Source organism: Aegilops tauschii, chromosome 3 (assembly GCF_002575655.3).
Source record: "Aegilops tauschii subsp. strangulata cultivar AL8/78 chromosome 3, Aet v6.0, whole genome shotgun sequence".
NCBI classification, from domain to species: Eukaryota; Viridiplantae; Streptophyta; class Magnoliopsida; order Poales; family Poaceae; genus Aegilops; species Aegilops tauschii.
Genome location: NC_053037.3, coordinates 587,081,785 through 587,098,729, shown reverse-complemented (window position 1 = coordinate 587,098,729; position 16,945 = coordinate 587,081,785).

The window sequence follows — 16,945 nt, the reverse complement described above, 5'->3', positions numbered from 1 at the left end:
TGAATGTTAAGACACGAGTGATTCCAAGCAATAGTCTATCATTTGACATTAAGACAATAATACTTCAAGCATTCTAATAAAGCAATCATGTCTTTTCAAAATAACATGGCCAAAGAAAGTTATCCCTACAAAATCATATGGTCTGGCTATGCTCCATCTTCACCACACAAAGTATTCAAATCATGCACAACCCCGATGACAAGCCAAGCAATTGTTTCATACTTTTGAAGTTCTCAAACCTTTTCAACTTTCACGCAATACATGAGCGTGAGCCATGGACATAGCACTATAGGTGGAATAGAATATGATGGTGGAGGTTGTGTGGAGAAGAAAAAAAGGAGAAAGTCTCACATCGACGCGGCTAATCAATGGGCTATGGAGATGCCCATCAATTGATGTCAATGTGAGGAGTAGGGATTGCCATGCAACGGATGCACTAGAGCTATAAGTGTATGAAAGCTCAAACTGAAACTAAGTGGGTGTGCATCCAACATGCTTGCTCATGAAGACCTAGGGCATTCAAGGAAGCCCATCATCGGAATATACAAGCCAAGTTCTACAATGAAAATTCCCACTACTATATGAAAGTGATAACTCAAGAGATTCTCTATATGAAGAACATGGTGCTACTCTGAAGCACAAGTGTGGTAAAAGGATAGTAACATTGCCCCTTCTCTCTTTTTCTCTCATTTTTTGTTTTGTTTTGTTTTTTTTTTGTTTTTTTGGTGGGCTTCTTTGGCCTCTTTTTTATTTGGGCTCCTTTGACCTCTTTTATTTTTATTTTTAAAGTCCGGAGTCTCATCCCGACACTGGTAGAAAAAGAGGCTTCCATACGCCCCCATTAGTCCCCAAAACAATCGAACCGCGACCAAAGGGGTCTTTAGTCGCGGTTCGGGAGGAGACCCGCGACCAACTATCTGGGCCCAGCGCGCTCGGTCGACAGCTGGCGGACGGGAGGGGCTTTAGTCGCGGTTGGCCTGGCCAACCGGGACTAAAGGTCCCCGAAGGCCTTTAGTCGCGGTTGGCCAGGCCAACCGGGACTAAAGGCCCATCCAGCTGGCGGACGGGAGGGGCTTTAGTCCCGGTTGGCCTGGCCAACCGCAACTAAAGGTCCCCGAAGGCCTTTAGTTGCGGTTGGCCAGGCCAACCGGGACTAAAGGCCCATCCCTATATATAGGACTCAGCTCACTTCACAATTTTCAGAAGGGGGTGGTGGGTTTGCTTTTGGTTCCTCCTATGCACACAAGGTGTTTGATGAAATGCCCGAGAGCCTGAAACAAACATGATATGAAGTGTCCGAGCCACACTTGAGCTTTCTCATTTATTTTTCCTCCGCGATCGCGGTTAGCAACTTGAACCTTTCATGTGTCATTGATAAAATATGCATGTGTGTAGTTCATTGTTTAATTTGTATTATTTCTAGCTAGTTAGTTTAACAAATGCATGATGGTTAATTATATACTTTATATAATAATAATGCAGATGAATCGGCAATGGATGTACGGTCCCCGACTCTCCGGCGAGTTCACTACGGGTTTGAAAGATTTCCTCGTAGTGGCAAATGCGAACAAGCAGCAAGGTTTTATTATCTGTCCATGTGCTGTCTGTAAGAATCAGAAGGGTTACTCCTCCTCAAGAGACGTTCACATGCACCTGCTTCGGCACGGTTTCATGCCAAGCTATAATTGTTGGACCAAGCATGGAGAAAGAGGGGTTAGAATGGAAGAAGATGAAGAAGGGGATGATATCGACGACAACTATCATGATCATTTCGGTGATACTTTCATGGAGGATGATGCTGAAGGTGGGGAAGGGTTAGGTGAAGGTGAAGAAGAGGCACATGATGAACCCGCTGATGATCTTGGTCGGACCATTGCTGATGCACGGAGACGCTGCGAAACTGACAAGGAGAGGGAGAATTTGGATCGCATGTTAGAGGATCACAAAAAGTCGTTGTATCCAGGATGCGATAATAGTCTGAAAAAGCTGGGCTGCACACTGGATTTGCTAAAATGGAAGGCACAAGAAGGTATAGGTGACTCATCATTTGAAAATTTGCTGAAAATGTTGAAGAATATGTTTCCGAAGAATAACGAGTTGCCCGCCAGTACGTACGAAGCAAAGAAGGTTTCAAGGTCGTGCCAGCTACGCTCTTACCAAAGAAGACAAGGTCATTTTTTTGAATGCCTGAGCAGTATGAAGGTCCCGTCTGGCTTCTCGTCGAATATAAAGGGAATACTAAACATGGCGGAGAAAAAGTTCCAAAACCTGAAGTCTCACGACTGCCACGTGATTATGACGCAATTGCTTCCGATTGCTTTGAGGGGGCTCCTACCGGAAAATGTTCGAGTAGCCATTGTGAAGCTATGTGCATTCCTCAATGCAATCTCTCATAAGGTAATCAATCCAGAAGATCTACCACGGTTACAGAACGATGTGGTCCAATGCCTTGTCAGTTTCGAGTTGGTGTTCCCACCATCCTTCTTCGATATTATGACGCACCTCCTGGTCCACCTAGTCGAAGAGATTTCCATTCTCGGTCCTGTATTTCTACACAATATGTTCCCCTTTGAGAGGTTCATAGGAGTATTAAAGAAATATGTTCGTAACCGTGCTAGGCCAGAAGGAAGCATCGTCAAGGGCTATGGAAATGAGGAGGTAATTGAGTTCTGTATTGACTATGTTCCTGACCTTAAGCCGATTGGTATTCCTCAATCGCGGCACGAGGGGAGACTAAGTGGAAAAGGCAAGATCGGAAGGGAATCCACGATATGTATAGACGGTCATTCTATGACTGAAGCACACCACACAGTTCTGCAAAATTCCAGCTTGGTGGCTCCGTACTTCGAGCAACACAAGAATATTTTACGCTCGGACAACCCGGGGAAGCCTGAATCCTGGATTAGAAAGGCCCACATGGAGACTTTCGGCAGTTGGTTGCGAAAACATTTAATGAATGACAATGATGTTGGAGATCAGCTGTACATGTTGGCCAAGAAACCATCTTCGACTATAACGACTTTCCAAGGGTACGAGATAAATGGGAATACATTTTACACCATCGCCCAAGATAAAAAGAGCACCAACCAAAACAGTGGTGTCCGCTTTGATGCAGCAACCGAGAATGGGCAAAAGGTCACATATTACGGTTACATAGAGGAGATATGTGAACTTGACTATGGACCCTCCTTTAAGGTCCCTTTGTTCCGGTGCAAATGGTTCAAGCTAACAGGAGGTGGGGTAAAGGTGGACGAGCAAGACAGAATGACAATGGTGGATTTCAACAATCTTGGTTACCTTGACGAACCATTCGTCCTTGCCAAAGATGTCGCTCAGGTTTTTTATTTGAAGGACATGAGTAGCAAACCGAGGAAACGGAAAGATAAGAAAACGATCAGTACATCATGCGATGATCCAAAGCGCCACATTGTTCTTTCAGGGAAAAGAAACATCGTGGGAGTGGAGGACAAGACAGACATGTCAGAAGATTATAATATGTTTGGTGAAATTCCGCCCTTCAAAGTGAACACTGACCCAAGCATTAAGTTAAATGATGAGGATGCTCCATGGATACGGCACAATCGTAAGCAAGCAGGGACACAAGGGAAGAATTGATGTGTAATAATTTATTGTACCAAACTTTGTATTTGGTCGATGAACTGAATGATGTATCAAACCTTTTGTCAAACCTTCAAGGGATTTTAAAATGAATTAGTTTTATTTTTCTGATTTTTTTTATATATAATTGTATTTTTAAGATTTTAAAATGAATTAGTTTTATTTTTCTGATTTTAAAAGGAAAAATGAAGAAGAAGAAAGAAGGAAAAAGGAAGAAAAAACAGAAGAAAAAAGGAAAAACAGAAGAAAAAAACAAACAGAAGAAAAACATAAGAAAAAAACAAACAGAAGAAAAAAACAAACAGAAGAAAAAACAGAAGAAAAAAGAAGAAAAAAAAGAAGAAAAACAAAACAAAATAAATAAAGCAAAAAAGAAAACAAAAAACAGGCAAAAAATAAAAAATATGCCACCTACTGGGCCACCACGGCCTGAATACGACTAGAAACCCATTAATGGGCCAGGATTCAGGCCCGCAGAAGGCCCAGTAGGCCCACAGGCACATAGTGACAGAATAGGCCCGTAAGCCTGCATTTGAGAGGAGCTCGAAGTGGTGAGCGCAGCCGCGCTTATAAACCACTGTCGAAGCCTCTCGGCTAGCGAGGTGGGACTAAACATCCCACCGCACCGCGCCAGTTCCAGCACAGACCCTTTAGTCCCGGTTGGGGAGGAGGACCGCGACTAAAGGGTACCCTTTAGTCGCGGTTGTTGTCCCCAACCGCGACTAAAGGGTCTTTCTGCGCGGGAACTAAAGCGGCGCCAAAACCCTTTAGTCCCGGTTGGGGAGGCGGACCGCGACTAAAGGGTACCCTTTAGTCGCGGTTGGTGTGGCCAGCCGCGACTAAAGGGTACCTTTAGTCGCGGTCCGCCTCCCCAACCGCGACTAAAGGTGCGTCTATAAATACTGCACTTAGCAGTTTCGCCACTTCCCATTCTCCTCTCCCTCGACGCCGAAGCGCTGCCCCGACGCCGATCGACGCCGAAGCCCTGCCCCGACGCCGACGCCGACGCCGAAGCCCTGCGCGCCGCGGCCCCCGTCCCCAGTGAGCGCCGCCTCCGCCCGTGCCCTGCCCTTGCCGGCCGCCGCCCGTGCCCTGCGCCCTTGCCCGCCACCCGCCGCCCGACGCCCTGCCGCCCGCCGCCCGCTGGCCCTGCCTGCCGTCCTCCGCGCGCCGGCAGAAGAAGAAGAAGGAAGAAGAAAAAGGAAGAAGAAGAAGCAGAAAGAAAAAGGAAAAAGGAGGAAGAAGAAAGAAGGAAGAAGAAAACAAAAGAAAAACAGAAGAAAAACAAGAAAAAGGAAGAAAAAAGGAAAAAGGAAGAAAAAAAAGAAAAAGGAAGAAAACAACAGAAGAAAAACAAAGGAAGAAGAAAAAAAGAAAGAAGAAAAAAAACAAACAGAAGAAAAAAACAAAAGAAAACAAAAAAAGGAAGAAGAAAAAAGAAAGAAGAAAAAAAGAAAGAAGAAAAACAAAGGAGGAAGAAAAAAAAGGAAGAAGAAAAACAAAGGAAGAAGAAAAACAAAGGAAGAAGAAAAAAAGAAAGAAGAAAAAAAGGAAGAAGAAAAAAAGAAAGAAGAAAGAAAGAAGAAAAAGGAAGAAGAAAAAGGAAGAAGAAAAAAATGAAAACCAAATGAAAACCAAAAGAAAGAAGAAAGAAAAAGGAAGAAGAAAAAAAGAAGAAGAAAGGAAAGAAGAAAGGAAGAAGAAGAAAGAAAGAAAAAAGAAAAAGGAAGAAGAAGAAAGAAAGAAGAAAGGAAGAAGAAGAAAGGAAGAAGAAGAAAGGAAGAAGAAGAAAGAAAGAAGAAGAAAGGAAAAAGGAAGAAGAAGAAAGGAAGAAGAAGAAAGAGGAAGAAGAAAGGAAGAAGAAGAAAGAAAGAAGAAAGAGGAAGAAGAAAGGAAGAAGAAGAAAAAAAGAATTTTTACTTAAAGAATCTTATTTTTTAATTCCTCCTCCTCTATGTCCCCTTAATCTTATTTTTTAATTCCTTTATACTTAAAGAATTTTTACTACATGCAGGAGTGACATATGGCGGACGATAGAACCGAGCCGCTTAGGGATCCGGAGGCTGAACGTTATTTAATGGGCATCATCAACAACGAGATTCCTTATGTGCCGGGCTCAGAATATGAGCGACAAGAGGATGTAGTCTCTTCTTATCTGAACCTTGACGGTGGAACAGAGATTGTCGATGATCAAGAAGGTGAAGGAACGGACATTGTCGACGGAGGTCAACCGTCAACAACCGACGATCTCGAATTGCAAGTAGCAACCACCTCCGGCGAGGTATATATATACATTGAGCCTCTCGTGATACAAACTTACTGAAATGTGAATACATATGTATTAACGCGCGCGACTCTCTTTCTTTTTTTAGACCTCCGGATCGAGTATGACAAAGCGTGGCAAATCCAAGGCGATGAAAACAGGAGAAACATATGCCATTGAGTTTGTCAGTGAAACCGGCAAGCCCCTACAGCACACCTCAAAGTTTATCAACCAATGCGGAGTCATTGTTAGAGACAACGTCCCGATCACCGTCCAGGAATGGAAGGAGCCAAAGAAGGCACGTCTTGGTTTCAGTTTTGTCGACAAGAGAACGAAAAAGGATTGCTGGAGAAAGCTTATGGAACATTTCATTCTACCTCCGGAATACAACAAAGTCGATGAATTTGGTAACGAGGTTCCGGGTGGACGTCAGAGGAGGAGGCTAGTTAAAGAGTTCGCTCTTCAGAAGATGGGCGAAGCATTCCGGAACTTCAAGAAAAATTTAACCCGTGACTATGTCAACAAGGGCAAGACTCCGGATTTCAATGGACAACATGAGAAACTAAAAGGTGATTGGCCAGAATTTGTGAGGCAAAAGCAATCGGAGCATTTCAAGGAAATATAAAAAAAAATAAGGATAATGCGAGTAAGAAAAAGTTCCATCATATTATGGGGCCAGGAGGATACCGCCTTTCGGAGCCTAGGTGGCAGAAGATGGAGGAGGACCTGAGGGTGCGAGGAATCCCTCTAGGTACAGAGGGATGGGACCCAAGGGCCAAAAGCTGGTGGTACGGGCTTGGGGGATCGCTAGACCCAGAGACAGGGGTGTGTGTTCACCGGCAGAGACAGTTTGCTCCCACCCAAGCCCTTATTGACGCAATGACCCAAGCTCAAGAGGGCTTGATCAAGTTCAACAGAGAGAAAGACGCACTGACAACAGCCCTCGGGAATGATGAACACGGAGGACGTGTACGAGGCAAAGGCAAAGTTCCGTGGAAAGTAGGGTTTTCCCAGGACAATGACCCGTACTGTTACAGAAGCCGTAAGAGAAAGACGGACCGGGATGCAGATCTTATGACGAAGTTTGCATCGGAACTCCATGAGTTGAAGCAGACCGTGCATGAACTAGTGAAAGAAAAATCGGCTGCAGGGCCGCATGAAGATCATGAAGCGGATCGCGGAAGCCAGCAGCGGAGAAGCAGCGTGGCTTCCACGGATGCCCTGCCTGGTGCTAGTGCACCGATGATCGAGATTCGTGCACCGGAGCCTCACTACCCCGTGGATGATGTAAAGGAGATGAAAGAATGTGATCTGCATTATCCCGTGGGGAACGTTTCCACGAAGGTAGCTAGCGGCAGTGCTTTACCCTGTACACCTGGAGCACTCCACCACAACAACCCCATTGCATATGGCTATGCTCGTGTCACGGTGGAAGACATAGTCCAAGGGTTTGAGGACCTGGAGATTGACAAACCTACACCCGAAGGGGAGAGAAGACTTGGAGATGTCAAGCGCCAGTTCATTCTATGGAAAAAGAAGTACATAGTGTTTCCAGGCGAGGCGCCAAGGCTAGCAAGTCCACCCCCCTCCGATGGTGGTGGTGGTGGTGGTGGCGGTGGTGGCGGTGGTTGTGGTCGTGGTGGTTCACCTACACCTCCTTCACGCCATTCGACGCCGTCCCTCGATCCACAACCTCCGGCGGGTATGACGCCCTCCAATCCTCCTCCGGCGGGTACGATGCCCCCCAATCCACCTCCGGCGAAGAAGCAGAAGCAGGCGGACAGCAAGGAAACCCGCTCCTGGACTATTAACCCGGACCCTTATGTACCTAAGACCACAAGGGTACCGGAGCCATCACTGAAGCCTCTCCTCCCAAGGCCTGGGGAACTTAGTGAAGCTGAAACCAAATTGGCCGCGTCTGCTGATTATGAGAAATGGAAGGCGGATATGAAGGCAAAAAAAGAGCCTGAGCCCAAGCAAGTATTCACTGAGAAGCAAAAGAAGTGGGCTAAGGATTTTTTGACGACACCGTCCCAAGCCGAGCTGAATATGCCTGACGACTATGGACATGAACTTCGTAGGCAAGCAAAAATATTGAAGGAGGAGAAAGAAGAAAGTAAAAAAAGCGGGAAACAAGTTGACCAGCTCGGGATGCAGAAGAAACAATCGATCCCCCCGCTCATAGTGAAAGCCGGTCCGGAACAGGACCCCGAGATCATAGCAGCTGCGGCAGCACTTGGATTGACTGTACCGGGTGCCATGAAACAAGCGTCTGAGATGGGTTTGACTCTTCGTGCCTTCTTAGGCCTTGAGGATGCGCCAGTATGTGAGATAGCATTACAATATGTGCGGAATGGGCCTCTCGTCGAGCCTGCGCGGGAAAAGAGTCTACCACCACAAATGCGAAATCTGCTACGTTGGTACAAGCAATTCATAACATGGGCCGACAAAGAATATGTTTATGCGGATGTTACAGATGAGCATCACACCAAACGGTACTCTGTAGAAATTCATATGAGTGAATTGTTCCAGCTGTTCAATCTGCGCGACCTCGACAAATCTATGCTGAGTTGCTACGTTCTGTAAGTGATTTATTTCTACCTCATCTCGTTCTTCATTGCCTGCACTATATATATATATATATATATATATATATATATATATATATATATATATTGTCCTAACTATATTGTTGCGTACGCTATTATGCAGATTGAAGATTTGGGAATGCAAAATAAGAAACATCCATGATGTTGGGTTCATTGACCCACATATCGTTAATGGACATGTGTTACAACATCACCCCGAAGATGTGGAGAAAGACCTATACAAGTTTCTTAGAAAGCATCAACTCAAAAGTCATATTCTATTTCCTTACCATTTTGGGTGAGTGTTTCTCTCTTGTGCCCATTCTCTTTTGTTTACTCCATGCATGGTATGTCTAATCGATGAGTTATGCATGACTGTGCATGTAACGTGTCCGCAGGTTCCACTGGATTCTGCTAAATATTGAACTTCACACCTCCAGAGTTCTAATCATGGACTCTATGGATTCCGATCCAACGCGTTGGGCCGACATGAGAAAAATGCTGCAAAAGTAATTATTTTCAATCATTTGAGCTCTATATCGATCGATCTCTTTCGTTCATTTCCTAATATCAAGTAACTAATAACTTCCTTATTCATTTAATTTTCTTTGCCCTGTAGGGTTTGGAGATGGTTCTCAGAAGAAATTGTCGGTGAATTCAAACATGAGCTAGATTTCAGAAGGTTAGTTAATGTGGATAAGCAGCCACCGGGGACCAATCTATGTGGATACTATGTTTGTGAGAACATCCGGAGACACACCACTGAGCGGAAGGCATCGGATAGCGTGCGGAACGCGACGGATAACTTGCGGAGGAGGCTTAGTCTAGAAGCTCGCTTCCGACCAATTCAAGAAGAATTAGCAGGATTTTTCATGAGGGAAGTCATCAATCCTAAAGGAGAACACTATACCGAGGACGAAGAAATTTATATGCATACCCGAGATTGAAACTTGTACGAAGTTGTATATGGTCATCCATCCTAATTGTGTATGGAAACTTGTTCGAAGTTGTATATGGTCACCCGAGATTGAATATATATTATATATTCCTCTTGAATTCTTCTTGTTTGAAATTTCATATGCATGTATATAGTAGCGTAAAATATGTGTACTGAAACTTTATCAAAATTAAAATAAAACACAAAATATAATATAAAGGAAATAAAACACTCCAAACTAAAAAGAAACCAGGTTTAGGCGGCCTAAAACCCTAAACCTACGGAGGAGCCCTTTAGTCCCGGTTGGCCACGAGAACCGGGACTAAAGGTCCTCCGCCCCGACGGACCACAGGCGCCCACGTGGACGGGCCTTTAGTCCGGGTCAGCCACAAGAACCGGGACTAAAGCCTTTAGTCGCGGTCCGTAAGAGGCGCGACTAAAGGGGGGGGGGTCTTTAGTCGCGCATATTTAGTCCCGGTTGCACAGCCGGGACTAAAGGCTGTTGCGAACCGGGACTAAAGGGCTTTTTTCTACCAGTGCGAATTGCGGGGGAATCATAGTCTCCATCATCCTTTCCTCACTAGGGCAATGCTCTAATAATGATGATCATCACACTTTTATTTACTTACCACTCAATATTACAACTCGATGTCTAGAACAAAGTATGACTCTATATGAATGCCTCTGGCAGTGTACCAGGATGTGCAATGATCTAGCATAGCAAAGATATCAAAAAACGGACAAGCCATGAAAACATCATGCTAGCTATCTTACGATCATGCAAAGCAATAAGACAATGATGCTCAAGTCATGTATATGAAGATGATGGAAGTTGCATGGCAATATATCTCAGAATGGCTATGGAAATGCCATAATAGGTAGGTATGGTGGCTGTTTTGAGGAAGATATAAGGAGGCTTATGTGTGATAGAGTGTATCATATCACGGGGTTTGGATGCACCGACGAAGTTTGCACCAACTCTCGAGGTGAGAAAGGGCAATGCACGGTACCGAAGAGGCTAGCAATGATGGAAGGGTGAGAGTGCGTATAATCCATGGACTCAACATTAGTCATAAAGAACTCACATACTTATTGCAAAAATCTATTAGTCATCGAAACAAAGTACTACGCGCATGCTCCTAGGGGGATAGATTGGTAGGAAAAGACCATCGCTCGTCCCCGACCGCCACTCATAAGGAAGACAATCAATAAATACCTCATGCTCCAACTTCGTTACATAACGGTTCACCATACGTGCATGCTACGGGAATCACAAACTTCAACACAAGTATTTCTACAATCCACAACTACCCACTAGCATGACTCTAATATCACCATCTTTATATCGCAAAACTATTGCAAGGAATCAAACATATCATATTCAGTGATCTACAAGTTTTATGTAGGATTTTATGACTAACCATGTGAATGACCAATTCCTGTCATCTCTCTAAATAGATATAAGTGAAGCAAGAGAGTTTAATTCCTTCTACAAAAGATATGCCCACGCTCTAACAAATATAAGTGAAGCAAAAGAGCCTTCTACAAATGGCGGTTTTCTATGTGAAGAGAAACAGGCAATCCAAACTTCAAATGATATAAGTGAAGCACATGAAGCATTCTATAAAGCCATACTCAAAAAAATATAAGTGAAGTGCAATGAGCATTCTATAAATCAACCAAGGACTATCTCATACCAGCATGGTGCATAAAAGAAAACTGCAAACTAAATGCAAAAGACGCTCCAAGATTTGCACATATCACATGAACGAAACGAATCCGAAAACATACCGATACTTGTTGAAGAAAGATGGGATGCCTTCCGGGGCATCCCCAAGCTTAGATGCTTGAGTCTCCTTGAATATTTACTTGGGGTGCCTTGCGAAGCCCCAAGCTTGAGCTCTTGCCTCTCCTCCTTCTCCTCACATCGAGACCTCCTCGATCTTCGAACACTTCATCCACATAAAACTAAACAGAAAGCTCGGTAAGATCCGTTAGTATAATAAAGCAAATCACTACTCAAGTACTCTTGCAAACCAATTCATATTTTCTTTTTGAATTTTATCTACTGTAATCCACTGAGAGAAATTAATAGTTTCATCAAAACAAGCAAGCAATGCATCAAAAACAGAATCTGTCTTAAACAGGACAGTCTGTAGTAATCTGAACATTCACCATACTTCTTGTACTCCAAAAATTCTGAAACAATTAGGAAAAATAAAAAATTTGTATAGAAAGACAGTGCAAAAAGTTTCAGAACCGTTTGACATTCCAGTAAAAAATGTAAAATCGTGCACTACAGCCAAAGTTTATGTTTTGCACCGCACAAACCAACAAGCAATGTAAACATCCTAAAGGCAAATCTTGGCACATTATTTTTATAATACAACAGAATTGTACAAGGGGATAATTATTTTTGTTGAAAAGTTTCTGTAATTAAGATTCACAAAGTTTTCGTGAGCATGAACAAAGTTCAAGGAGCTCCCCCACTTCAACAATGCTTGTCTCTCTCACTTTCACTTTCCTTTTTGAAAAGTTTTGGGTTCCCCTCTATATTTTTTTGTTTTTAAACTATATAAAATCGCTCAATAGAAATAAATGACTCTCTAAAACTTCTGTGTTGTCTCCCGGGCAGCGCTTTCTTTAAAGCCATTAAGCTAGGCATATAGTGCTCAAGTAATGGATCCACCCGGAGCCCAAGGTATATCAAAGCCAATTTTAATTAACAATGATTTGTGATTTAGTAGTGAGCACAAAGTAACATATATCATGCAACAGCGAAGTCTAACTCTCTTCCTATGCATCGGCATGTCATAAAAGAACAATTCATGCACACAAAGTAAAGGCCAATGCGTAGTATAAACAGTTTCTTGCAATTTTATCGTGTTGGAAACATAGAGAGGCGGAGATGTAGTTCCTCTCTCATAATAATTGCAAGTAGGATCAGCAAGCACATGCATATTATATCTATCAAAATCATCATGTGTAGTAGTAAAATGCAACCCATCAATATAATCCTTAATAAGAGCAAACTTCTATAATATAGTGTAGTCGGGAGAATTCAAAAAGATAATATGTCGGTGTGGAAAGACACCTATGGGATCATGAGAATCCCTACTATGGTTGCCGGGGCGCAGGGTTGCGAGAAGAGCAGGATTAGTAATCAGCACAAGGGTCGTTTACCCAGGTTCGGGCCGCGAGGATGCGTAAAACCCTAGTCCTGCTTTGGTGGATGTATTTCAGAGAGTTCTTGAGCTCTCGAACTAGCTATGGTGGGTGCATGGTTCCAAAGAGCTGAATCCTTTCCCAGTATGCCATGGGCCTCCTTTTATAGTCGAAAGGGGCTGCCACAGTGGCACACAGGAGGTGGAAAGGCGTACAGTGCTACGAGCTTATCGCTCGTATTACAGGACAAGACGCATTTAATGCGCCGCTGAGGTGTCCCCTAGCTTTATTGGGGACGGGAGTGAGGCCCGTCCCGTCTGTCGCCGCTCCTCCTCGCTTCAACACGCGCCCTGGCCAGCGGCGCATGCGGCGCCATGTAGGCAGGTAGGCAGCTGAGGTGGCCCGGTGGTAGGGTCTTCATGAAGATCTGCATGCCGCCATGTAGGTGCCTGCTGAGTTGGCCTAGAAGCTGCATGTTGCCACGCAGGTGTCTGCCCAGCTGGTTGGGCTAGCAGCTGCATATGAATGGCGGTGGAGACTTGGCTGGTGCGGGCCTGGAAGTGGCCCTGCTGGTGTCCTTGGTGAGGGCCTTGCCCGGTGGCCCGACAAGGGTCTTGCCGTGGCGGGCTGTCGTCCCCGGCAAGGATCTTGCCGGGGGTCTTGTGGCTCTCCTTGGCAAGGACCTTGCCGAGGACCGTTGTCTTTTAATCCTCATCTGATCTTGAATATTCCTTGGTCTTGACTAATATCTGCATGCCACCATGGAGGTGTCTTCCGAGCCCTAGTTCCAACGCGGTTTGTTGAGTTGGAACCCATGGGCTCGAGGGTGGCTCACTCCGCTGGTGTGGGCGAGCCACCCCGGCAAGGGCCTTGTCAGGGCTGCTGAGGCTGCCCCGGCAAGGGTCTCGCCGGGGGAGCCTGCTTCGTCCTTCTGCTTCTTTGTGTTCTTGGCCTTGGCGTTGCCTTGGCTGTCTTGTACTTCGGCTTCTCTCCAGCTTCCCTCCCTTGCCTTGCTCCGTGTGCCGCGGCGCGTGGCTCTGACTGCCCGTGCACAAGTAAAGGGGTCAAAAGGAGAGCCCCTACTTTTCCACACCGACAGGAGCCCTCGGGCCTGGGCCACACATAAGCGCGACTTGTTGTTGGGCCAGGCCCAAAACGGTGCGCGGGCAGGCGGGGCGGATTTTTACCGCAGTAACTCTTCATCCGCTGCGCTTCCCCACGACCCGCGTTGAATGCGTGACGTGGAAAGGGGGCGTGCGTGACATGGGCGGCATGCGTGGGGCGGTTTCCGCAGGCATGCGTCACATCACGATACAGGGGCGGCTCGGCTCTCCCCATGAAGAGGGAGAGGCGTAAAGGCGCGACCCATTTACTGAATGGGGCCGGGTCGCGGTCTTCAAGGCGTCCACACCCCATGATCACGGGGTGGGGAGAGGTCGCTTCACCCGTCCCCTTGGTTTTGCACGTTTGCCACGCGTCCTCCATGCGCCTGGGGTGGCAAGTGGTGGAGACGGGAAACCGGGCCGTCGCTGGTTGGGGCAGCGGGTCGGTGTCGATTCCCTGCGCCTCTGGTGGCTGGATTGGCCGAGCGGGGCGGCCGAGCCCCGACCCCGCCCCTTTATAAGGAGAGAGAAGGGGGGATGGCATCCTGCATTCTTCTATCTTCTATCTCCTCCTGTTTCTGCTTCTTCCTCTCATCCGCCATGGAGAAAGGGAACCCCGGTCCCTCGACGGTGGCGGCGAGGGTCGCCCCTCAACAGCACGTCCCTCCTCCTCCTAAGCCTGCGGTGGTGGAGCCGGCTGCGAGGGGAAGGGGGATGGGTGAGGCCGTGGGCGAAGCCGTGGCAGAGGTCGTGGTGCTCGAGGAAGAGGAGGACGGGGCGGCGCGCCGGCCTCGCCCCCGCCAATGATGCCTTTCCCGACGAAGGGCCACGTTGGAGACCAGCCCCGCAAGTTCTTCATCAGGCTGTGTCGGCCTCCGCGTCGCCGTCTTCGTCTTCCCGCCCCGTTTGCTTAGGAGATGGAGCGTGACCCGCCCCAGACCCCCAGGTTGCACATGAGGGGCTGTGGGAATGGGGGCACGCGGGTCGACGTCGACTTACTGGCTCCTCGGGTCATGTACCTCCACCGTGGATGGACGACGTTCGCTCGCATCCACAGCCTGACGGTGGGGCTCGTCCTCTACTTCAAATTAATGGAGGACGGGTTGCTCTCCGTCAAGGTCTTCGGAGATTTTGGAACTCGCCTGAAGTGCTGCGTGGAGAGCTCCTCCCACGGAGACTCCGACGATGGAAGCTCTTCCTCGAGCGAAAGTGACGAGGAGGACAGCAGGGCAGATGATGGGGACGAGTCCGACTAGGCGTTGGACGCCCCGCGCCTGGGCGGGTGCGGCAGCAGCAGCATCTGCACCTGGCCGCTCCTCCGGTGGAGTTTTGCCGGGGGAGGGGCCAGCTCCTTGAACTTCTCAGGGCCGTCTCCTTGGGCGGCTGGCGTCGGGAGGCTGCGGAAGAGGAAGAGGGCGGGCGGCGAGGACGTCAACTCGGAGTACGCGGACACCGACGCCTTCGTCGCGTGTCCGGCGTCCTGCCGCCTCGTCTTCCAGCTCCTTTCCCGGCACCGTCATCACCGGCCCACCCTTGGGTAGCCACCGAGGTGTTCTCTTGGTGCTTTCTGCTGCTCGTAGCTCGCCTAGGCGCCCCTTTTGCCCTTTCGCCTTCTTGACCTGCCTCCTGAGGAGAGGGACAAGAAAGGGATTACGGGCATCTCATCTCTTTTTTAGTTTGTAAGCCTTCGGGCCTTCGTTAAATTTAGAACTTGTAATCCCCTTGCTCATGTTTTTCATTCCGTACGGAATGTACCTATGTGGGATGTTTTTAATGAAAAAGGGATGTTTGTCGTGTTTTTCGTTCGTGGGTGGACCCCGCGACAAGGAGCGAATCCTTGTTACCATTCAAGATAAATGTTTTTTGCCCGGCAACAGGCGTTGCCGTCCCCCCTTACTTCGCTCGACCATTCTCGCGCCCTTGGCGGAGGCAGGGATGAAGTGGGATTAGGCTCCTCGTTCTATCTCCTTGCCGCCGCGGCTACGACCAAATCCGGACCCAGGAGATAATCCTTAGGTATAGGAAAAAGGGGAGCACGGTAGCCTGGAGATAAAACGAGGTTTCACATACCCCAGTTCCGTACCGAAATGCATGACAGAGGATGAAAGACTTATCTGGATCTGCAGCCCCCGGCAACCTTGTCTTGCCGCGGTTGGATCCTTGTACTTGCAGCCCCCGGCAACTCTGGTTTGCCGGGGTCGGGACGCCGGTCCGTTCCCTTTCTTCCAAGTAGCTCAGTAGAAGTGCCCATGTGCCCTGCGAATCAAAGGAGGATAGAAAAGAACAGAGAGACGCGCACTCGACCTCTAGGCTAGGGGTTAGCCGCCGCTAAGCACTATCAACCCTAACCAAGGAAGAGACACGACCTAGCATGCACGCTATAACTTAGGGTGCCAGCGCTTCATTTATTTGTGCTCAGGGTCTGCGCCTGGATTTGTACAAAGGGTTACATGCCTTGCTGGCAAGGCTTGTACAAAAGGTGGCTTGTCGGGGGGGCCGGCAAGCCGCGCCTTATGGGTAAAACTTGTGAAGATGCTCGATGTTCCAGGAGTTGCTCACCGGAACAGCATCTTCGGTCTACAGGCGGACTGCGCCAGGCCTGGTGACTCGTATTACCCGATAAGGGCCTTCCCACTTCGGCGTCAACTTGTTGGAATTCTTGGCCGACTGAACGCGCCGAAGAACAAGGTCGCCTTCCTCAAAGCTTCGGGCATGAACCTTGCGGCTATGGTAGCGGCGCAAGGCTTGCTGGTAGCGTGCTGCTCTCACAGCCGCCCGAAGACGATCTTCCTCAAGGAGCATCGCGTCATCTTGCCGCAACTGCTCTTGCTCAAGGTCATCATAAGCGAGCAATCGAGGTGACCCGTATATGAGTTCCGTGGGGAGAACTGCCTCTGCCCCATATACTAGGGCAAAGGGTGTCTGACCGGTGGCTCGATTTGGCGTCGTCCTGATCGACCAAAGAACCGCCGGCAATTCATCAATGCAGCGCCTTCCGCTCTTGTGCAGCCTGTCAAAGGTCTTCGTTCTCAGGCCTCGCAACACTTCAGCATTCGCCCTCTCTGCTTGGCCGTTGCTCTGGGGGTGTGCCACAGAAGCAAAACAGACCTTGCAGCCGAGGTCTTGAATGTACTGCATAATGTGTGGCTTGTGAACTGCGTGCCGTTGTCGGTGATGACTCTGTTTGGCACACCAAAATGGTAGACTAGTCCCTTGAAGAACTTGACGGCTGACTGTGCTGTCACCTTCCTCACTGGTTCCACCTCTGGCC